Source organism: Phasianus colchicus, chromosome 11, assembly GCF_987193195.1.
Source record: "Phasianus colchicus chromosome 11, bPhaCol1.hap1.1, whole genome shotgun sequence".
Taxonomy (NCBI): domain Eukaryota; kingdom Metazoa; phylum Chordata; class Aves; order Galliformes; family Phasianidae; genus Phasianus; species Phasianus colchicus.
In genome coordinates, this window is record NC_143446.1 from 12,192,333 (window position 1) to 12,215,086 (window position 22,754).

At 47.0% G+C, this 22,754-nt stretch overlaps 1 protein-coding gene across 11 annotated transcripts in view; it reads left to right on the forward strand.

Annotated features, from left to right (window-relative positions):
• Positions 1-22,754, forward strand: part of PLXNB1 (plexin B1) — a 67,541-nt gene that overhangs the window by 9,152 nt on the left and 35,635 nt on the right. For 4 of the 11 annotated variants that reach the window (XM_090148269.1, XM_031607150.2, XM_090148268.1 and 1 more), the window contains exon 2: positions 7,396-7,457. The exons of 2 other annotated variants lie outside the window; for them this stretch is intronic. The gene's annotated coding sequence lies outside the window, so the exon portion shown is untranslated. Of the gene's footprint in view, positions 1-7,395; positions 7,458-12,604; positions 12,694-17,341; positions 17,465-21,467; positions 21,598-22,754 lie in introns of those variants that run through there. 5 more of the 11 variants (XM_090148271.1, XM_090148270.1, XM_090148275.1 and 2 more) reach the window with 4 other exon arrangements.

The following is a 22,754-nucleotide window of genomic DNA, read 5'->3' on the forward strand; positions in this document are numbered from 1 at the left end:
CCCACCTCATTACTCTTTTTGAAAATCCTTCATCGGATCTTTTCTGTTATATGGTTTAAAAGGGGAGAAAAAAAATTCAATTCCCTTACCCCTGGAAACAGCAGTGTCCTTGTTCTGCTGAGCTGACTGCTGGCCACACCAATCGGTGCCATTTCCTTTGTCTTCGTTTACTTTAGAGTTCAGCTGTAAGTTGCTTCAGGCTGGGCTATTTCTGTTCTGTATCTTTTGTACAATCTGTTACATGAATATCCCAAATGCTGAAGGAACTGCTCTTTAACAGAAACAGTCTGGTCTTAAACTACCAAGCATGGCAGGAGCGAGATGGTTGTTGCCCTCCAAGTGAAGCTCTGCGTTTTTGCTCTCATAAAACACTTTGGCAAGAGCATCTCCGTGCAAAAGAATGTGTAGGTCAGGGCCAGAACCATGGCCATCTTCTGCCTCCAAGCTGGCATTTGTCAGCCACGTGCCTTCTGCTCTCCACCTTTCCCCATTCCTCCTTGGCCCTGTGTTCCCCAGGGGCTCTGCAGCCCTGTTTGCTTTAACTGGGAGGCGTTTGCCTTCCCTGCAGAACTTCCACTGCCAGCTAAACCCGGAGCAGCCATGTGGATTTATGAAGGCATAGCATGCCTCAGGAGTGCCCCTCTGAAGGAGCTGGGAGTGATGGAAGAGATCCTGCCTGATGTGGCATGTAGCATTCTCGCTTCTCTTCACAGAGACGCAAAGCAGGAATTCCCCGAAGCGAGGTAAGAAAAACAGCTCTCTCAGCTGACTCAGAATGAGACTCCAGTTAGGCTGCCTGGCATGGAATCAAGGAGGTGGGTGATAGGCAGAATTACAGGAGTGCAATTTGAAGTGAGTTTTTGGTGGGAGATGACATTAAATTGCAGGAGCAGAGGGTTGTGTGCTTTTGGTTAGTGCTAAGAGCTGGCATTCCTGAGTTACTGACTGGGGCTCTTTTCTGCGCCTTGGCTGTGGGCCATTCGAATGCTTTGCACTTGAAAGAAGAAAAGTTTCAATCTCTTTGGGTTTGCAGACTTCTCAGCGTTTTCAAATAGAGATATGCCAATGGATTTATTTTTCTAATTACCTTTAATTACGTTTGTAGACAACTAAAGTTGACAAACTACAAATTAAAAGAAATCACCAACGCAAGTGGCGAGCTCCGTGGAATACCTTCACCTCTCCGTGATCCCTTCCAGCCATCTGAGCACAGCCTGCACTTTCCTTTCTTGTCTGGCGTGCGCACACAGGCGTGTCTGAACTTTTTCTTTGATTTCTTGCAGATCTGAAACCAATCCTTCAGAAACTCCTGGGTGTTTGCACAGGGCAGGGTAGGTGGCTGGGCACTGGGGCTGACCAAGTGCTCGGTAGGCGCAGAGCGGGCTGCGTTTATGGGGCATTGGTGCTGGGAAGGAATTTCCTTTCCTGGCTTAGGTAGAAAGACTGTCCAACGTACAGCTTTCTTCCTTTGCTTTAGCATTCTTTGAGGTTGTTTCCTATTTTACGAATGCATCTTTTGAGAACTGCCAGGAAAATGTCTCTCTCAAATGGAAATGGAAATTTCTGAGCTCAGAGGGATGAAAACCTTTGGGTCTGAGCTCACCGAGTGAAAAGAGGATTACCAACCAGCCATTCTTTGGCGTGCAAAGCAGCGGAGCAAAGTCTGCAGAGGCTCTCCGAAAGTTATTGGCTTTCCTCAGGAAGGGAACTTGTGAACAGAATTAAATGAGCTCAGTCCCATCCCATTCCCCACTGCAAGTGGAGAGAGCAGTGCAACTTTTAATTTGGTAGGTGCTCAAACAAAATGGGAAACTTTTCAAAGCAGATATCTTGGAAACCCGTGTAGAGCCAGTGTTTCTGGAGATAAGTGAGTTAATGGTTTTGTGGCTGCGTCTTGACCTGACAGAACACAGGGGAAGGGAGGCAGTGCTGCTTTTTCCAGAGCTATTCGAAGAGTTCTGAAAGGAGGATGGGCTGCTGGAGCAGATGCAGATGGCACGTTTTCTTTGGAGGGTGTAAAGCATGCCAGCGTGTAAACTGCATCTAAACAGAAAGGCATGAGACAAGGCCTGCGCATCTCTGCCCTGCTAATTACTGCAGCTCAGCTGCTGCTGTCTCTTACATATCTGAAAGGTGATAATGACACTGTCTTGAATGGCAGAGCAATAGCAGGGAGACTCCTTTTTTTATTTTCTAAGCTGTACTCTGGAACAAAGAAATGAATCAAGAATATCCTGGGTTGTCCTAGGACATGTTACCGTTTCAAGAAGCTGGAAGATTTCTCCTCAGTGTTCCATGAGAAATGGTGCCTGAGATTATTGGCAGTAGTTCCTTTGGGTGCCAAATCCAGAAACAAGGCTTTCAGACCTCATCACTCGCAGCACCTAAAGATGGAAAAGGTGGTCAGTTTGGAGTATGAGCTCCTCTTGGAGAAACAGGGACTTCAGGGGGGTGAGGATAATGCTGTGGTTGTGACTGCACTGCAGTGGTGAAGAAAGCTTGGAAGCAACCACAGCTCCCAGAGGGTCCCTGGAGGACAGTTCTGGATTGGGTGTTTGTCTCTGAAATCTCATCTACTTGTGGTCTCTGGCAGTTCTGCTGGTTAGCTATTAACTTGTTCAATATCCCCTCACCCCTGGCCCTGCCCTGTTTCACTGTATTCCTGTAAAGCTGGTTTAAGAAACAGCTTTGTCAAAGTTTCTCTTCCTGCCTCTCCTCGTGCTCTGTCAGTCTCAGGAGAACGTGCTGGCACTGGTGCCTTTGCAGTCTGGATTCTCTTGCCCTTTTAGCTCTGTCCCTTCCCCTGTGAGCAGCCCCTGGGGAGCCCCATCCTGGGGCAGGATGTGGGGTGGCTCTCGGCTGGGAAACTGAGCAGCAGGGGAAAGGCAAAACTGTGCTGAATAGCCCTCCTTTTTTTAGCCGAGAGGAGAATGTCGTCCTTCATACGCAGGCTCTTCCTGCTCATGCCCATGCATAGCCCCTTCCTGCTCACCACGTACTGCTTTCTCTCGCTGCCTCGGGGCGGCATTCAGGTTGGAGCAGATCAGAAAGAGCAAATGGCATTAAGAGAGCTTTCTGCAGTGGTGTTTGCCCTCTTTCTGCAGAGGACTCTGCTTTTTATGTGCTCAGCTACCTACTTCTGTTTCTTCTTGTAGGATGTTTCTTAGAGCACGCATCTTGTAATTGTGGTGGGCCGCACAGCTCTTCCGTTCCCTCCTGCAGCAGCCGGCTCCCTTGGCATTTTCACAAGGGGGGAATAAAGTGGAAGCAGTGGGATGCCTGTCTGTTTCTATCAGCCTGGGAAATGGTAGATTTGTCTCCAGAACCTTTTGCCTCAGGCACATTGCCAGAAGGCATCTAGATGCTGTTCTTCAAACATGTGCAGTTCCGAAGCCAGAAATGTGCAGGAAGCTCATAAACTGCCATCAGCTGAAGGCCAGATAGTGCGACCTGCTGCCTCCTGAAAATCGATGAGCTGAAGAGCTGTGACTCCTGGATGCTCAGGAGATGTGAGCAGGCTGCAGCCCCGGCTGCACTGCAGGAGGGTCTGCTCAGAGGTGGATCTCATCTGTATTTGGAGATGTGGTACTTAAGGATGAGGTTTATGGTATGTTGGTAGTAGGTGGATGATTGGGCTAGATGAACATAGGGGTTTTTTTCCAACCTTAATGATTTTATGATTCTACTGTAGGAATTTATCCAAAATCTGAGTCAGAAGAATTAGAATTTGCGTAAACGTTTTAGCGAGGAAGTGATTATCTTCTTTTCAGACCTTGTGTGCAGGTTTCCTTTCTTCAGAGCATGAGGAATGTAAAGCAAATTTGAGTTTGGAGCTGAAAGGCATGTTTTTAGCAGTGGCATTGGGATGGACTCCAGCTCTTTGGTGCTCTCAAACAGCAGCAGCGTTGGACTCTTGGAGCCAGCAGCCCAGTCCCAGCTCTGGTTCGGCCTTCCACAAGTGACCTCTGTCCCTGGATGAGAGCATAAAGAGCCTCAGTGAGCTCAGGCTGAGCTGGGCTTCTGCCTGTCTGCTCTGGGGAGAGAGTAACCTCAGTGTTCCTGGCCCCTGGCTGCTCTGAGACCGCTCGCTTGGCTTAGCTGCCAAAAAAAGACATCTGAAAAGCATACATTGCTCTCCTGTGTCCTGACTTCTGTAAAACACAGGTTGCAGTTGGTTCCCGCGTATGGTGCTGAGTAATTTTGCAGAAGAGAGAATGGCACTGCTGCAGCTATCTGCACAGTGCAGAACAGTGAGGTCTTGGTTGTGCTCAGGCTCCGCGGTGCTATTCTGGGCATTATTAACTGGGTTATGTTACACCTAGGGCTCTGATGGTGCAGAGCTGCTCTCAGGATGTTAACTGTTTCTATTAAGCTTTGTGTTTAGAGCTCTATGTGGCAGAGGGTGATGCTGGCTGAGCGTTCCCACAGCTCTATGGCCTCTGTGTCTGTAAGGGCATGGGAGGGTTTGCTTTTGGCTTGCACACTTGCTGACTTGTGGATGCTGTGTGCATTAATGGCTTTGGTGCAGCAGTCGTGTAGCTGCAGGTGCTGTAGCAGAGAGGCTTTATATACAGAAGTGCAACAGAAACCTTCCAACGTGCCAGCAGTTTGTCATAAGGGATAAAGCCCTGAATGAGCGCTGCTGAGATTTGGTTCAGTTTAGGGTGAAAGCAGCTGTGGAGATAGCAAAGGGCCTTCCTGGATCTGTGTGGTTTTTGTTGTTTTGCTTGTCTGCTTTCAGAGGGAAGACGGATATCCCGGCTTTTGTGTAAACAAAACCAAAACCCAAACAATCACAAAGGAAACCCTCTGATAGGTTTGGTGACCCAAGCAAACTTGGTGCCTAATTAGTGAGAAACCTAACAGTTTTCCTGGGATCCATGCATCTGTTCACCATCAGAAGTGCAGGGAGAGGTCAGAGATGGTGTGCAGCCCGGCCCCGGCAGCAGCACTCTGCCAGCATAGCTGTGCTGAGCGTGGGGCACAGGTGGCCATGCAGCAGAGCTGTGGCACTGGGACAGGGGTTGTGGTTGTGCCAGTGGGAGAACACTCCTGGCCTCGAGGTGTGGGTGTGCTTACTTCTGCTGCTTTGTGTTAAAAACGGAGGGGGAACTCCAACGAGGGGAGGCAGTTTGCACGGTCGAAGCCATTAAAACAGGAGGGAGCGCTGGTGGTGGGTGGAGGAGGTAGAGTCAGATGGGGCAGCAGTGGGAATCAGTACCAAAAATGAATTTTGCATGAGTGGGGCATGAAAGGGTAAATAGTCCTTCAGATCAAGTTCTGCTCCTGAGCCCTTCTCCGCAATTTCCTACAAAGTAAACACCAGATCTCCGAGCGTGGCAGTGCAGGGGGTGAGCTCCCACCCAGCCACTGGGCTCCTACTGGGGAGCTGCTCTGCTGGGAGATCCCTCGGCCCCCAGCGGGGCTGCGTGGCTCACAGGAGGCAGCAGGGCTGGGGTCCTGGGGCGGAAGGTAGGAGGAGGGCTGTGCCTGCTCTGCTCCCCCTGCCCCTGGGTGCCAGGGAGTGACAGCTTGTGGGCAGGCAGCCAGGCTGGGAAAGGAGGAGTGTGTGAGGCCTTCGGCTTTCTCATGCTTTATCAGGCTGCAAAGAATAGCTCGATATTCAGCCGGCGTTGGTGCGGGTCGGAGAATGGAAATGCGAACTTAACTCCTGACACGCCGGGGGAAGGCCTGACTGTCAGAGCGCGGGCTGCTTCCTGAGGCTTTCTGTGCACCGAGAGCCTTTCTGAGCTGTGCCCTCATCTCACCCGTGTCGCAGGGGATGCTCCCAGCAGGGACACGTTGGCTGGGGGCAGTGGGCCAGGGACAGACCCGCTGCTGATGGAGCTGGCACAGCACTGCACGTCGGCGCACAGGGAGTTAAGTGCTGCCAGCGGCTGAGCTGAGGGTGAGCCCACCTCGGGGTGCCGAGCTCCATTCCCACGGCTGAGGCCGGGGCTGGGGGAGGGCTGGGAAGTATCACCAGGCTCCTGCAGGCCTGTGTGGGGCTGGGAGAGAGCTGAGCCGCCAGGCAGGGACTGCTGCGTTGTCACCACTCGGCTGCGTCCCATGGGTGAGACCCTCCTGGGGGCAGATGGAGGTGGCCTGCGGGCAGACACCCAGGCAAGGTGTCTGGGAGAAAGGAGAGCAGGGTCAGAGCACCTGTCCAGCCCCTGGAAATGCTCAGAAGCCCAAGGCAGTCGGTGTGAGTGGAACCCTGCGGCAGTGTCAGGGAGAGATGAGCCCTGGGCTCAGGGTTTAATTCTGCCGGGCTGTGCCTGTGGTGTGGCCAGAGGTTGGGTTTTAGTCTGTGCCGGGCTGACTGGCCTTGCTCACACCCCGGATTCTCTCTGGAGAAGACGAATTGCTGCAGTCCTCATACAGGCTGTGCTGGCACCAGTATCTGGAGGACAGGAGCTCTAGGAAGTGTCTGTAAGATGAAAGCTTGATTTTTTTTTTTTTTTTTAATTTTTTTTTTTTGTGCATGGCCACAGGAGTCAGCAGCTAGCAATGAGACAATAAATACACTGTGAACACCAAAACAAGTAGAGATTCCCTTCTGAGTCTCATTGATGGTTAACACCAGCACCCTAACAACACTGTTAGGCAGCAGTCCTCATCCAGCTGCCTGCACGCAGCCGAGCTTTGCTTTGCAGCATGCTGCAGCTCTGTGCTCTGTCCTTTCCCCCCAGCAGCAGGGATGTGGCTGACGCATGCTCATGGTGCAGGGAAGCACAAAGAGCGGCTTGGGGCTGTAGCAATAGCTTGGGACCCAGGTGCAGTGAGAATGCACCAGCTCCTGCGGGGATGGAGGGTGTGTTCCTATTGTGCGTGCTCCTGTTGGCTTCTGTCAAGCTTCCCCTCATTATTCCTGCCTTGAGCTGTCTCAGCCCCAAGGCAAAGCGTCCAGAATGCTCTGTAGGCTTTGCCCTTGAGAGACGTACGGTCCTTGGAGAATGGCTGTTCAAGAGAGGCACGGCAGTGGGCTGAATTGAGGCTGTTTCAGGCTGCACAGCTCTGAGCTAATCTCCCAGAGGCAGAGACATTACTCACCAATCAGGAATGTGTCTGTATTTTTCCTAATGAGAACAAAACATTTTATCCCTGTTCATTAGCGAGGAGTTAGGGTGTACTGTTGCCATGCCAACAGACTCCTCTCCCCTGCAGACACACTGGGGGTGTCCTCCGTGCCCTGCCGTGGTTGGAAGGGTGAACGGGAAGGCTCGTTCTGGCAAGAAAAAGATCCCATTGTTTTCCCAGGGCCGCCTGGACTTTGTGCAGCTGGCCAGCCCTTGCCTCCTCAGGGGGAAGGGAGCCACTGCAGGAGTCAAGTGCAACAGAGGTTTAATTTATTGGAAAAAGAGTCTTTACTTCATGTTATGTTGTTTTTTCCAGCTTGAAGCATACTCTTCAATAAGAGAAATGAAGGTGTCTCAACGTTCCCAAGAGTCCAAATGGTAAGCAAAACGCGCCGGAGGTCAGCACTGGGACACCCATGGACTGCTGCAGCCCGTTGGGCTCCTCTGTGTTCCTTATTGGCCCTTTGTGCAGCCACTGTCATGCCAGGCGGCCCCTTGCTGCTGCTGTGTAATGAATAAGTTTACCTGATGGGCATCACCACCTGTGGTTAGTGGGCAAGTGGGTTTACCATGCATGCGGTCCACTGGAGAGAGAAGTGGCAGCATGTGAGAATGCACACTTGTTCCTTTTATGTACGGAGCTCCTACCAAGGACAGAGGATGTCTCAGAAGATCTGTAGGGCTCTGGTGTAAAGAGAATTATCAATTCCAAAGGTTGCCTGCCCATTCTCTTATTTTGTCTTGGTTCTTCATCCTTCCCCCTGAGCCCGTGTCCCTTTCCCAGGGGACCACTGGGATGTGTGGACTGCAGCAGTGCACGTAGGGCTGCTGTACACCTCCTGCTAGTCCTCTGCAGCTCTGGTGCTACAATTCCACCCCTACTGCAATGTAAAGTAACTTGCAAATTAGAATTCTCTGTACGAGGTAATGAGCTTAATCTGCAGAAAGAAACAAACAAATGTCCCACTTTCTGATGATGCTCTGTGGCTAGAAGTGGGCTGGTGAGTGTGACTAAACCTGAAGACAGTCTGCTGGAGCAGGGTGATGTGCATATCTGGCTGTCAGTCACTTTGCAGCATGGTGAGGTGCTTTGTGCTGGCTGAGCTTGGTGGTGTTGACAGCTACAGACCCTTGAAGAAATGTCTCCTGAAAGTGGAGTTCTCCTTTCAGACTGCATGCTGTTCTACTGCCTAGCTGCAACTCCTATTCCCATTCACCTGGCAAAGCACTCTGAGTGAAAGTGTGGAATTTGAATACTGGAATTTGAATATCAAATGGAGGGTGGTACAGCAGAGATCCCAGACTGAATGAGCTGCTGGAGATCTGTAGATCTGCATGAACTTCTGCTTGGGGAGTGAAACCCTGGCACCTGGACACTAGCTGCTGGCTTAGATGAGTCACTGACTATTGCACTGAAGAGATGAGTATCACTTGAGAGCACGGAGCCCTTCATCAGAAAGTATTTTGCTTGTTGGACTTGCAGCTGTAGCAGCAGGAGGGTTCCATAAAAACAAAAGCGGTGAACAAAGCCAGACAGCATCCTCTAGCCCAGGCTTCTGTGTGTGCAGCTTGTTTGATTCCAGTTTGGTAGTGGAGCTAGATTAAAGTCTTGAATGTTAAAGAGCAGGCTTTATGAAAACCTGTTTTGATCTGGAGTCTCTGTGAATAAATCTTGAGTGCATGCAGCACATGTGCAGGGATTGGTGAGTCGGGTTTCATCGGCTTTTTGCTGGCTCTGGGTGGTTCAAGTAAAACCACTAAATCACAGCTGTTTGAAATAGAGAAGGAGTAGTAAGTACTTGAGATGATTTGAATTCAGTCTTTTCTGAGTCTGTGCTTTTAGGGTACATAAAATTAAAGACCATAGAGAGGACTGCATGCTGCATATATGTGATTGTATTCTTTGAGATAGCCAGCTGATTCTGTCCAGACCTTACTGAAACAGTGCCCCAGCAGAACTGCACTGGAAGAAATGGTTTTTAGTCCATTTAAGTGCAAAAGATCATGGCTGAACAAACTAACTTCTGGAATGTGAGTTACGGTTATTATCCAAGTCGCGCTCTGCTTCATTCTTGTGCAGCACGAGTAGCAGCTCGGTGTTACCTAGGAGAACGCTGTTTGTTCCCTGCTCTTCTCTCCTCCTTTTTAAACAGCATAGGGGGTGATTTCTGCCCTACTTTGTGTCCCATCTTTTTTTTTTTTCCCTTTAGATTAAGGATAAACATACAACTGATGTGCTGTGGGCAGAACTAGAACCAGGAACCTTTGCTTTTGGGGCAGGGGGCATGTTTTTCCTCATGAGGAAACTGTGATGTTGCATTTTGGCTGTAGACATTCCTTTCTCATTGCTTCCCATGCCTGGCAAGCAGTTGTGTATGCTGTGCTCTGCACAGTGCTCAGAATAGTGATATTTTGGGTATTGGGTATTTCTAGGCCACATACTTCATCTGTGATGTAAAGCCTGTGTAAAATTACCTCAGACTCCTTGTTCAGTTCAGTGTGACGTTTCAGTGAAAGACAGATCCAGATAGTTTTATGGTCTTGCATCTTATTGTCTCATAGTTCTGTTTTGAGATGTCCACTGCATGCTGAGCTGCTCTTCACAAGATATGCATGCTCTCTTTGTTTGATTATTACTCCTTGTAATAACAAGGATTTTGTTTCAAAAGTGTGTGAGCATCTCTGAGTATAAAAATAATGCAGATGTACATATACTACAGTGGGATGAAGGACAAAATTCCAAATATGTTCCTACATTTTGTTTCTAAAAGCAGGTGATACCTATACCATGTCTACGTGAGAATAAACACATCTGTTATGTTTCAGTACAGTTTTTATGTAACTTCCAGGGCTGGAATGATTTGGTGTCACCAAAGATGCAGACAGCACTCCCATACTGTGTTCTAGAAGCTCAGCTCATAGGGAGAGCCAATTACTTTACTCATTGGCAGAAGAGATGGGAATGGTTGGGCTCTGCTTTGTTAGAGGAGCACTTGAGTTCTGTGTGCTGTTTGGTACCCACCACCTTGGAGGGTTCTCCCCTTTGGTTGGATCCAGTTGTGGGTTCTTTGGGGAGTGAACTGGTCCTTCTAGCCCTTAGTAGCCTTAAATTGTGAGGTAGGTTTATATTTAAAAAAAAATAAAATAAAATGTTGTCAGCACTAAGCATTGTAATTTTAAATAATTCATTGGCTGTCTTTTGAATTGTTTGGTTTTAATGACCTCACCTCTTTTTCTCTAATTCTCTAAGTGCCTCTAAGAAGAGACACTGCTACATTCCTGTAACTTAAAAAGGTTTGTTTGACTCCTAATAGTGAAACTGGTGAAGGGCAGAAAAGCCAGATATTTCAGCCTGACAGGAAAGGTTAGGTTGCTTGGTAGGAGACACATACATGGAGAGTGAGTTCTTATATCTGATAATCAAGAATGTAGGAAGCAATTAGGATGGATTGCTGCACTTGTAGAAAAAATCACACAGGATTTTTCAGGAGTTGTGATTAAAAACAGTGTCCAAACCCAGGTATGTTGGTGTGATTGTAGAAGAACAAGGTCAGGTAAGGGTATTGTTATTCTATATAGTATCAGGAAATCACTAAATACTGTGCCTGTAGTCGAGGGAAAAAATAATGGATTAAAATGTTCATAAAGAAGATGTGATAGAATAAAGATGGCAAACAACCTCTAGCACAAGGATAACCTTTGTTAGGGTAGGTGAGATGAAGTATAAGGATGTCATTTGTATTTTCAAAGTACTAATGCAGAGAGAATTCTTGACAAATGCACACTATTCTGGAGGAAGAGGATCATAGAATCATAGAATGGCCTGGGTTGAAAAGGACCACAGTGATCATCTAGTTTCAACCCTGCTGCTGTGTGCAGGGTCGCAAACCACCAGACCAAGCTGCCCAGAGCCACATCCAGCCTGGCCTTGAATGCCAGAAGATGCAGTTGAATGCTGTATTAGAGGAGCAGCAGCTATTTTTTGCCTCTTCTGTGAGTGTTGGAGAAGCATAAGCATTGAATGGTGTAGTAGGCTTAAAAACAAATAAAGACTCAGTCCTTGATGTGTGCAGGTAGCCTGGGAAGCTCCCTGCCACAGGATGTTGTGAATGCCAAACATCTGTGTGTGTTTGAGGGCACAGAGCAGTTCCACAGAAGAAGGAGCTATTGAAGGTTCCTAAATGCATGGAACCCACCTCTGTCCCAAGAAGTTCCTGAGCTGCACATCACTGCAACCAAGGAGAGAGTTCAGGGAGGCAAAGTGCTGCTGTGTGCTTACTTCATTCTTACGGCTTCAGGCCATCACTGGAGCTGGAACAACTGCAATCTGGTTTGTCAGAACTGGGAAGGGGGAGAGAAATAAAAATAAAACTTGTAAAAACAGAAACCAGCCTGGCTTGCGGCTCAAGTTTCAGCTGTGCTGGTGGTGATGTGCTGCGTGCACCTCTGCCTTGCTGAAGGCATTGCCTGTGAGATATTACAGCCTGCGGACTGTTGACTTGGGTTTGGAGAGTATATACTGGGAAACTTGCAGCTGGGGAGAGTGATGTGAAGGTGCCCATTCTAAGCAGGGAAGCTGACATTTTCCCTTCCCCTTTGGTGTGTGCTGTTCCTTGCTGCTCTAAGATACTGCATGTTTTCCTAAGTTACAGAGAATGTCTTTCTGCTGATAGCCTGAATCTTCTTGGTGTGGATTTCCCCTCTTTAAATAGTGTTTCTTGCTCGGTAGTGCGCTGTAACTTAATTTGAACTAAAATGAGTGATATGCAGACCCTTAAACAATTCAATCTCTTTTCCAATTGTTTTCAAACTCACATAGGCCATGGTTGATTTTAGGTTCAGAAGTTCTTTTTAGAAGTTCTCGAAAAACTCATCTTATTTTAGGACTTGTCTAAACATTTAAAAATGACAGGGCTCAATTCTAGGTGCTTCACCTTTGCAAGCCTGGCCTTGTACTTGGTTTTAAATGCTTACCCAAATCTGCAGAGAATGCAGTGCAGGATGAGATGTTTCTTTGAACATTTCCTTTTCCTTTCAGTAGGATGAGAGCTATGCCAACCTGACCGTCCTTTTGTCCGTAGGCTCTCTACTGTTGGATATTGTCCCATTTTTCTCTTCTTTGCTGAGTAACTTCGCTCTTGTGATCCTTGGGGAACAGCTATGGAAGGCTGACTGGTAGCAGAATATACAGTTTAGATCTTTGGAGGTCTTAAGACTCAAAGCTCAGCTCATATATTTGGTGAGATCGGAGCCTGTTTGCAAAGATGCAGAAACCAACGTGCCTATGTCCTGTGTTCTGTAGCAGAAGTCACTCCATGGGCTGGCAGAGAAGTCGTGTGCTCACTGCTGTTCCTAACAAACTACTGTAAATCTGGTTTTCCTGTTTACTGGGTGCTTTAGCCCAGGGGTCACCCTGGCAAGATAGCACTTTATTGAAATGCCGACAGCTGCAGTGCCTGCTTGTAGGAGTTTGCATTTCCAGACTAGCGTTGCAGTTTATGCAACAGACTTGTTAGTGCATCTCTGTGTCCCTAGGGTGAAGATCTGGGTTTCCTTGAAAGGAGAGGGAAGAGCCAGTCAGTCCTGTCCAGCTAGTGGGTGTCAGACTGCTCAGGTAGGTGGATTGCAAAGCAGATGGAGAACAATTTCAGCCAAAAAATCTTTTAAATTCATGGCTGCCTTGAAGAGGTAACCGGTTCTGAACCACAGAGCTCCTAGGACAGCACCAAAAAATCTTTTTCAGCCTGAACAGGACTTGGAGCTCTAATATCTTAATAGAGAAAGTTAGGATGTCCTCGATTTGAATGCAGATAAGAACAGAAGCTCACATTACAAAGCCACGGAGGGTGAATTTTGTCTTGTAATTAAAATTCCTTGTTCTGGATAAGGTGTGAGGACCAGTCTGCGTGACTACATGTTAACAAAGTGACTGCAGAACTCTTGCTCCAGATGGCTTATTTCTCCACATACCAAATCCTGCAGCATCCTGGCCTTCTGCTTCTTTTGCCACTCAGTTTTCTTATTGCATGCTTCCACTCCTCTAGACCCGTAGAAGTATGAAGGAAAGGCACTGACTGATGGCCCATGGGCTGCAGTAGTCCTACCTCTATATGCAGTCTGGTGCTCTGAATTTTATTGCTGAAATGAGAATTTCCATGTCTGGACAATGACTGGGGTATAGGGCTGTGATGGTAGGGCAGAAGAGCACATTGCATCACTGTTGCTAGCCTTTAGCCTTCTGGTTCCTTGACCACAGACACCTTGAGAGCTCTTCAGTTCATGTACCAATGCTCTGTCTTGGACTAAATTAGAATGGGCAGAATGCTAGATAGCAAAGATCTCAGTCTGTGTAGGAAGACAGTTGCTTGGGGCTTGGTGTGAAGTTGATCCTGGCTTTCAAGTCTGCATCTTGTTCACTCTTCTGCAGTGGAAGCTTGGGAACTCCTGTGTTTTCTACGCGTTATGAGCAACTTGGGAAGTTCCTCAGGCTTTTTGAACTGCTTGGTGCTCTGCTTTCTGATTTTGACCTTACAGAAGCTTTGGTATTGAGTGTGGAGATGGGAGAAAACATCCAGCTCAGATTGTTATCTAGGAGACCTGTGTAACCCAATTACCAGAATATTGAGCTGGATAGTTCATAGCTGACTGCTGATAGTCTCCCAGGCTTAAGTACTAATTTATGGAAGATTAATTGATCAAAGCTTCATTTCTGATAAAAGGAGTTGAGTAATACGAGATAGAATGCAACCAGCTTGGTTTGAAGGCAAACCACAAGCAGATTGTGGTGGTGATGTGGAATTCTGTTGATTTTGCTGTCTCTTCTGGGTGGGAGGAGATAAATGCGACTCGTGCGGTTGCATTGCATTAAATTTATTTGCATATTACTGACTGTTTTCAGGGCTGTAGTGAGAACTGCTGACGCTGTTGGAGTGATGGGGGAAGACAGTCAAAGTGCTGTCAGGCTGTGTGCTCTCTGGAGAGTTACTGGAGAGGGCAGAAGAATGAATCTTATTTGAAATGAAGGAAAACTATATGGAGAACAATTCATTCCTTCTTGGCTGGGGTGCATTAACTCTTCATAGAGCTGTTGTGGTACTAAACAATTTGAAGGCTCCTGAGGTGCTGAGCTACGCTGCTCCGTGTTTTCAGAGTGAAAAGGTTAATTTGAAGCAGGCTGCATTATGTAAGGACTCTGATTTGCTTCTTGACAAGGGGATGGTGGGCTTTGGGATGCAGTCCTTGTGTGCTTGCTTGTGGGCTAATGCTGCTAGCAGGAGCTCCTTGTGCAGTAGAGCCCTCTGGTCTCTCTCCCACCCTGCAGTCTTGCAGGGCTGCTGCTGGCATAGAGACCGTGGTTTTCTCTTGTGGTGCAAGTGTGGAGCCAGTGTCATTTCACAGGGATGAAATCAAGGCAAGATGCTGTGTGAAATGTAATGAAGAACAGTGAAGCCTACCTGTGTTGGGTACTTGGAGCTGCCTGTCAGCCCAACGAGGCAGAGGACAGGAAAAACTCTCTTAGCTGTCAGTTCCCAATTTCTCCAGAGTTCTAGGGCTGGAGTAGACTGGGAGCTGCCACTGCTTGTGCAGGAAGCACCAGGGACGTGCTGGAGAGCTGCTACACTTTATCACCGTGGGTTGTCCTTCTGGAGATGGTTACCCATTGGCTCTACTGAAGGCACCGCAAATCCCCCACAGGAAGGAAGCAGGTTTGAAGGGTGTTTGAAGTTCCTTTCCTCCCTTGTGAGGTTATCCCGAGATAAGACCCCTGGCTGCATGCAGGAGAGTGTGGCTCTCACCATGGGGTGTGGGGGGGGTCCCGGTGTTGGCCCCTGGGAGGCACGTGCTGTGTGGTCTTGTGGAATAACTGATGCAGCTAATGCAGGACTCCAGCTTCCCTAGCAGCCCTGCGGAGCCACAGCTGAGAGCAGGAGGGATTCTGGCTGGGGCAGGGAGAGGTGCCCTAATGACAGGGCGGGCGGTGCGGTGGGAAGGCGTGCCTTCCTGGAGGTGGAGGCCGGTAACACATGAATCACGGCTGTTTGAAGTAGTGATGAAATCCCCGACGAAGGATTTCTGTAATACCTAGCCAAACAGTCTGGTGTGCTTCAGTTTCCTTTCTCTCTGGGCAGAACGGATGGTCCTGACCTACTTTTCCCAATAGCAGTTCTGTTAAACACTACCCAGCACTATACGTACAGCATTCGTGTTCTCTGTGTTGTTCACTCGGCTGCTGAGCAAGAAGTTTCCATCAGGCGTGCAGCAAACAGGGGAGAGCTGGCCTGGGATGGGGCTGCTTGTGCTTTAAACCCACAGCTGTGCCACTGCTATGCAGCACAGCTTGGACCTCTGCTTGGGGCTCCCGGGCTGCAGAGGGGGATGCTCTGCTTCTTGCTGTGTTGTGCGTTAGCTTTATGCGGCGCTGTCAGGATTCAGCTAGATGGTATCTAAATGCTAATAGCACAGATAATGCCTTGAGAAATAGTCAATGAGGTTAGGCTTCCAGCTTCCTAAATATGCGATTAAGAAGGGCTAAAGTTACATTCCTAATATTTAAAAGTAAATAAAATCTATAAATGTACCATTAAAATAAGAAGTTTAAATATAACTGTCCTCCCGGGGCAAATTGCAGAGCGCTGTCTAGCTCAGTATCCTGTCTTTGACAATAGCCAGAAGCAGATGCTTAATGAGTACTGTAAGAGATGGGGCATGTGCGATGTGATTTATTTATTTTCTCTTCTCCTCCTCTCCATTTGATGCTCCCAGCTTATGGCCATCACCAGTTTAGGGCCCTCCTTGGCTTGGAGCTGAATCTGATTATCAGATCCCAACTACATTAATTTTTATAGCCCCTTTTAACTTGTTTTTGTTTCTAGTCTCCATGACGTCCCACAGCAGTGAGCTCTACAATTTAATTGTGCACTTAAAACGTTATATAAAATATTTTTACATCCAGTGAAAATTACCCTTGAACTGACTTAGAAAAGTTTAGAAAAGACGTTTAACCTTGTCAGTGCTCTTGTTTTTCTGCACTGATAGAAGTGGTCATTAATTATTCCACATTTCACTTCCTAATTCTATTTGTTGTGTCTCAGATCTCTCGTGTTTTCCCTATCTTGTCCTGATTGCTTCTTTGTCCATCTGAGGTCCTGCTCTGCTCAGTCTCTCCTTATATGGAAGCTGTCCCATGCTTTTGATCATCTTTGTTGTCCTTTTTGTCATTCTGTCTCCTTTTTCAGATGTGGGAAGCAGAACTGCCTGCAGCATTCAACAACAAGATGGTGATGTGTTTCCTTTCCTATTCACAGCGAAGGCTGTACTTGCCTTTTTTGCTTGATGCTAAATGCTGATCTGACATACCAAGTTTCCAAAGTTATCATGAGTGATAACAGCTAATTTGGGTCCTTGAATGCTTATGTAATTAGGATATTTTGTGTTACTCTTGGTATTAATTGACATGCAAGATACTGTGTAGTTACTTAGGAGTGCATGAGTTCTCTAACTTTTTGCAGTCTCCTCTGTATTTAATTGTGCTGAATAATTTTACTCTCAGTAAGCCCTGCCAGTTCCAGGCCTATTCCACTTTGTAGATCATCTTATGAATATACTGAACAGCACAGGTTGCAGAATGAATTCTTGGCAGATCTCGCTGATAACCTTCCTCCCTTGGGAAACTCTTCCACTTATGATTTCCTGTCTTTTAACTACTTATTAAATCATGATAGGGACTGTAATTCCACCAAAGCTTATCTTTTCTTTTTCCAAGAGCCTTAGCTGACAGTTCTTTCAAAGTCAGTTTAGTTCATATTAAACAGATTAAAAGCTGTCTCTTGGATCTCAATTAACTGGAAATTGGAAATGTGCTCTTGGAATTTCCTGGGTACTACAAGGCTTTCTCTCTGCTCCAGTATTACCCTGTATTTCAATGATTCTCTGCCTGGACTTCTGTAAATGAGCTTACTTCTGCGGGATGATAGATTTAGATTTGCCTGGATTTGTATAGGAATGGTAGGTTTGCTCAGCAGGCTGAATCAGATGGGTAACTTTAAATGAGCTCTGCTCTCCCAGAAGGATTCTGTCACAGCTAAATTAAGCTTATCTGGGTTTCCTGGAACTCCTCTACACACTGGGACGTAGAGAACTGGAGAACTGACCTTTTTTTTTTCTTCCCCCCCCCCCCCCCCCCCATTTAATTGCCTAGAAGAGTGTTTGAGTCTCAGCTGGTATTTGGGTGGACATGGTGTTGGCATATGATGTGACAGCTGGTGGGAGAGCAAGAGGTTCTTAGGTAGGTAAATGAGCTGGGGGCTAAAGACAACATTTGCTCTGTGGTAGCATGTCTGGGTCAGGCTGTGGACAGAGGGTGCTCAGGTGCTCATCTGAGTCAGGTACGTTGTTTTATTTTACTTTTTCTTCAGAAAGACTCGAAGTGCTACAAGAGAAATTCTGTCTGAAGAAGTTCAGGTCACCTACTGTATCCATCCTGAAGGCCTGAAGCTGGAATGATTGCCTGGTGCTTGTCTGCCTTCACACTTCTCCTTAGGCATCTCTTGTTGTCTGTTGCTGGAGACAGGATTTCTGTGTAGGTGGACTTCTGTCTGACTTAGAATAGCTGTCCTTATCTTCTTGCCCAAGGAGGATTAAGAAGGATTAGTTTTGGAACTGTTCATGCGGAAAGTGACTGGAAGCTTCTTTGACTGAAAGTACTGCGATGAGCGAAGTTAAATGAAATGACAAGGCAACTTACTGGGGTTAAATACCCTTGGGGAAGTGCTTGTAGGGTTGAGGTGGTAGTTTCGTTAACTTAGGAGCCCTAGGAAAAAATCCTGCTCTCATTGAGATACGTTGGTTTAGGCAGGAGCTCGGAGGCTGAGGTGAGGAATTGCTTGCTGGTGTTCCTTGGCTCGATCGCACAGCAAGCTGGAGCTGATCCTAAAGGATTCAAATCTTCAAATGCATAATGTGGGCAGAAAATTAGCCTTTTGTTGTGCTGAAATAACAGGAAGCTAATAGCTGACTTGATTTTCCGCTTTTTAAAATGTATATAGAATGTGATACTTGAGTTCTCTTTTTGTCAGTGTTTGGGAAGGGGGCTCAGTGAAAAGCTTAAAATTATGCAGTGGCTATAGAGAAAACTGAACTGCAGGCAGCTTGTGATGCTTTCTGTTCCTTGTAAATGTTTATGTAGTTGAATTCATAAGAAGCTCACGATTTAGCTGTGTTAAACATTAACTCTTCATTAGCCATTGGTACTGGAAGTTTAAACTGTTGACTGTAGCATATCTTAGTATGTTCAAGAGGAAAAATTGGATGTGCTTGAGGTGTTAGAGGAAATGCCTGTCCGCTCCCATCAATTAATTCTGGTATAGCTAAAATTAATACTTGGTACAGCCCACAGGGAGTAGAAGCACTTATTCAGTTTTTCCAGGGAACCCTAACAATGCATGAAAGTATCATTGAAATGTTAGTGGTATCAAAAAGTAGAGAAGATGCTGGAGTGGCACTGGCTCAGGTTGCACAGAGAGGTGGTGGTGCCCCGTCCTGCAGACAGCCAGGGTCAGGATGGACTGTGAGCACCTGATGGAGCTGTGGGTGTCCCTGTGCATTGCAGGGGGTTGGACCAGATGGTCTGTAAGGCTCTCTTCAACTTAATTCTGTGATACAGTGCGTGTGTAACATTGTTTTTGTCTAACATCTTCCAGCCTGAAAAGTACCCATGTTCAAACAGCCAGCAGTAATTATCAAGGGTTTAGAAAACATCATTTGCTCAAGTGTTTATCTACTAATGCAGTTAATTCTGTAGGCTGAAAGTGTGGGTTGTGCTGCCTTCTCCTGCCACTTCAGATTTTCTGTTTTGTCTTTGGAGTTTTCTAGTTATTTTAACCTCAGCTTTGGTGTTACTCACAGCTGACCTAACAGAGCTGCCTTGTCTGCGTCAGCCCTGCTCTGATGGGATGTGCTGGACAGGGGATTCTCCTCACTGTTGATTTTATTTGGAAAACAGAGGTTTGTGTTCATCTCTGCAAGTGTTCTTAAACAGAGCAGCAGGGAACTGGCTTGGTTGTAGTAAATAAGACTCCAAAAGAGATGTATTTATTTAATGGGAATGTCATCTTCCATGGTGGAAAACAGCAGGTCTCTGTTGAGCATGTGAAACTTAGAAGGGGGACTGCAAGTCAGCGCTTTTGTGCAGAAAACACAGCGCTGGTGTTGTTGCTGACACTGCCTGACTCTGACGTGCCAGAGCCCAGGGGTCGTTGTGCAGCTCGAAGAATTATGCCTTTACTTTTTGTGTCTTGCAGGGCCTCCCCATGGCTGGATCTGTGAACAGTGCAGTGGGAGTTGCAGATGCAAATATCAGGGGCCCAATTTTTCCAAGGACAGTTCTGCTGGGACTGGTAACCAGTATGAAAGACAACCCAGAGGCTGCACTGTCTGACCTCCCCTTTTTGGGAGGGGTTAGGATATCAGAGAGATAACTTGTAAGGATAGAAATAATCTTTACATATTGATATGCTGAAACATGCCCAAGAGAGCTGTTGTTTGTTTCTTTAATGAATGAGTCAAGTCTTTGAGGGGGATACGTGAGGTCAGAGGTAAAAGTAGTGCTACTGAAGATGCTGTCTTACTCTGATTTCCAAGTAATAAAATAGTGCTGTTGCTCCCACTTACTGGTGGTTGTTTTCTGGATGCCATATAAGTATTCTGTGGCAGAACTGACTAATCCTGCAGTCCTTCTGTTGTGATCCAGATTAAATAAATGAAACCCAGAAGTATAATTTGGATATTAATATTTTACAGTGCGTTAAAGCCAACGTTCGGAGCACTGTGTGGTGCATTTTCCTATTTAAGGGGAATTCATCAAAAAAAATTGAATATTTAAAAAGAATCCCTAAGCCGTGGCAGTTGCCTTCAGAATTAATTAAAGGCTACACACTTTTAGTGCAATCTGTCTGTAACAGCTGTGTTGTGCGCTAACAGCAAGCACAGGAAGCTGAACGCTTCAGTAAATCCATAAAGAGCTCAGTAGTGTAGCCTGTCATGAAACTATCAGATTTAAATGTAGGTTATCCTCCCTCTTCCTGTCCTCCCAGTATCGTTGTGATGGGCTGCACCGAAGAGCGAGAAACAGAGGCAGCAATGCTTGTGCTTGAGAAATAATTGGGGAAATTGAATCAAAAGGCCTTGCTGGCCTTTTTCCTCTCCATTTGCAGGTAGGATGGGAATGCTTCGAACCACTGGTAGCCACGCACTCGGGTTTGTTTCTAATGTATGTGTTTGTTCACTGAGCGGTAAATGCAAGTTCATCCGTTAATGGCTGTGCAGCAAGGAACAAAGAGCACAGTATTCAGCGTGCACCCATCGCTCAGTGAGGAGGGCTGGCTCACAGAGCTTTCTCTATCACCCTTCTTGGTGTTTGTATCTTCTCACTGCCCTCTGTTCTTCCCAAGCCATCAAGGCTGGGTGCTGGCTTTTTACCTGGAGCGCCTGTGGTAGGAATAGCTCTTAATAAAGCTACTTCTAGAGGGATATTGGCAAGTGAAATAATGGCTTCAGGATAGAGCTCTGACCGCAGCAGGATCTGCTTTTGGTTGTGGTATGCTGGAACGTAGGGTGAGTTGGCTTTCCATCTCTCCTCCAGGACAGGTGCTGCAGTGTGTAAAATGCTTGCTGTGAAATGCTGGCGATGGGTTCAGCTACAGATCAGAGAGCTTGGGAAGAGGCTGTGTGCTGGAGTGGTGTCGTGCACTGGGCTTCAAATTCAGCTGCTGGTGGCATGGATGTTAGTTCTGCCCCAGCAGTTGTCAGCGATGATTAGTGGTGAGCAGAGTCTTGTAGCTCATAGGCATGACCTGTAGCCAGGAAGCCAGCATTTCAGAATTCATGAATTCCAAAGACACATACTGGATGTACTGTATAATTGCTGCCTGGCATAGGAAGGTTGCTTTAGATAGAAAGAAGATTACAGATTCTTGTAAGTGGTGTAGTGTGATGTCTTTGATCTGGAGGCAGCTGAGAATCACAAGACTCTCTTCTCCATGTTGGTGTGGCTCTGTCGCAGTGTAGTCAAGCTCCTGCTGGTGGATGGCCATCAGTGTATTGTTTTGTTTCCAGGCATATAAAGCCTTGAAACTGAGGCAGAGATGTGCAGCAAGCCATCGTGACAGCTGTGTGATGGCCGTGCAGGGGGTACCAAGCAGTCATGTGGTTCAGGAGTTCCTTGAATAAAGTATTCTCCAATAAAAACAGTGGAAGAGCATAAAAACAATTCATGTTGCATCTTGGGTGAAATGCTAATGTGAACTGGAGGTGATCCAGTTATGTTAGAGCTCTGTCCTTCAGTCTGTATATCTGCTGGCTGAGCTTTAGAGATCCCTCATCACTTCACAGATACAATCTCTGCTGTAATGAGGACCTCTGTCAAGACCCAGGACTCTCTCAGCACCCTGGCAAGAGACTGCATGGCTGGCTGTGAGTCTGAGTGAAGCAGAGTGCATCAGCTGCACTGAAGCAGAAAGCAGTAAGCATTCATTATTGGCGTGAACTGAAGCTCCAGTGTGCACGTAGCCTAAATGTCCTGTTGGTATGGTGTGAGTTGGTGGCTGTGTGCTCGGGGAAGCTGCCAGAATTCCCACGTGTGGGCATTTCCTGACAGCGCTGCCTGCTTACCTACAATAACCGTGTGAAGTGGAGCCTATCCAGAGCTTCACAAAGCCTATATTTAATAACGTATTGTATTTATAATACCTTCCATCCGCTGGATTTCCCAAATAGACTAATCCTCTCAGCTGGTCTTTTGGTAGAGCAAAGATGCCTGTTTAACTGACAAAGGAGCTGGAAAGCAGATTTTCGTGGTGCTTTTTTTCTGCAAAAGCAGTGAAACAAGATAGAACCAGAGTCTTACAGCTACTGTTTTCACCATTGTTGTGTTTTCTGCATGCCATGTGCTGGAAGTTGTACAGAGCTAGTGAAAGGCAGTTTGTATGGGGAGCAGTTTGTGACCCAAATCGGATAAGTCACCAAGTCCTGCTGTATGTGCCTGAAGTGCTGCAGATCTTTTACACCTCTGTGCTTTTAAGCACTTCTGAGTTAGTAGTACTTGGAGCTTACCCTGAAGATCCCTGAGGGCTGAGGCTGTAGGAGGGAAGGGATGAGTTTTCTTAGCTTTAACTATACAATTAACATCACTCCTCAGGAGCTGAGTTGCCAAAATGAGCACGGCAGACTATGGGGCAGTTCTGGAGGAGGCTGTGCACCCCTTGGCTTTGCATCCCACAGCCCAGCTTTGTGTAGTTTTGATGCCTTGTCTTGGAGAGGAAGGAGGGGCAGGGAGTAGATTAGAGCTATATCACCCCCTTCCTTCTCAGTTCAAATAAGTACTTCTTGTAGGCTCTGAGTACTTGCAGCTGTTGTCCTTTCTTTGTGCCCAATTGGTAATCTTCATGTTGCAGGTACTTATTACTGCATTCTCACCTTGCTGTGGAGAACAGTTGTTCCCACCTGTGATGTGGCTTGGGTGGATTGTGGTGGGTGTTTAGAGGGATTGAATCGAGGGTACTCTGAAGAGAAACACTTTCCCAGGTCTGTGCAGTGCCCACATTGCATGGGTGCCTGGGAGCTACTGTAGGTGCTGCTCTGAGGCCTCTTCTTGGCATTGGGACAGAGTAGGCTTGCTTG